Source organism: Limulus polyphemus, unplaced genomic scaffold, assembly GCF_000517525.1.
Source record: "Limulus polyphemus unplaced genomic scaffold, Limulus_polyphemus-2.1.2 Scaffold7223, whole genome shotgun sequence".
Classification (NCBI taxonomy): Eukaryota; Metazoa; Arthropoda; class Merostomata; order Xiphosura; family Limulidae; genus Limulus; species Limulus polyphemus.
In genome coordinates, this window is record NW_013672833.1 from 38654 (window position 1) to 39974 (window position 1321).

Sequence of the window (1321 nt, forward strand, 5' to 3'; positions counted from 1 at the left end):
AAGAGTTCATGGTTCGTTGACAGAAAAAAGCGTTACACGTATTTTGGCTGTAGTTGTTCTATCAAATCCCACTATTCAGACAAATAAGGGTAGCCAAAAAGTTGGCGGTGGGTATTTTTATTACCTCTTCCGTAAGTTCGAAGTAAAGGACAGCGAGCTCAGATAATCCTTCATGTAGCTTTGAGGGGACATTCTGAAACAACCGAAGTTTAAAGGCGTAGGGATGCTGCCAACCGTAGAGGGCGCAGCGACAGATAACAAATATTTTACGTGTTTAGGTTTACTTAGTTGCTAACAGTCAGATCAGATCAGATTAGTAAAATCATACCAGTTTCAACAGTTTGTTTACTGAAAACAACGTGTCCTAGTGCTTAGCTCCTAACATGCAGTCACATTATATTTATAATCACACACTGGCTCTGTAATTTGTTTACTGAAAACATCGTTTCTACATATTCTACAAGAATGCTTGAGAATTAATACATTTTGTCGCTACATGTCCAACCAATAAGAGAATAGCTTGTCTCAAAATAATTTACTTTGCGAAAAAGAAAAACGAATAAAAAATGATCTGTGACTAGAAAAACTATAAAACAAAGATGAGTATATTAAATTGCATATTTAGCGCCATCTATTATCATTTTAACTGTATAAGACTAACTGTCTTTTACACACATGATAAAATCTGTTAATGAAACCTAAACAGTTATTAGGACCATGGAGTACAAATAAACAGCAATAGTCTATCTTGTCTCCTACAAACAGAAAACAAAACTTTCGTTATGAAAATTGTAATATCACACGTAATCTTCATCCACAGAAATAACAAGTAGACGAGCCCTTACCGAGTCTACCACAAACTTACCCGATCCATATATACTCACCCACATTTACTGGAAATAGGTCCAAGTAAGTTTAAAATAGAAATAAAGAACTTGTGTTAATATTAGAATAAAATAAAATAATGTTATCTATTAAGTTTTATCCTAAATCTTGTTTAATCTGGTTCACACTATAAAAAGCATGCATGAAAATTGATGTGTGTGCGTGTATAGTGCCTATACTAATACTATATCTGTCGTGACACAGCCGACATGATGATCGCTGGTGTTGGACGAAGGTCCTCGTCGGCGCTGGATATGGCAGATGTTAACAAATTTTAACATGTTCTTCTCCTCATTGGTCCTTAGAATCCCATTAAACAAGATCCTGTTCACAAAAACCTAACTCACGTGACGTGTGGGTACAAGGATAGTGAGCAGTGCAGATCAGAAAACATGTGATGCGTAAGAATAATAACTAGGTAAGGTCTAGAGGGCGC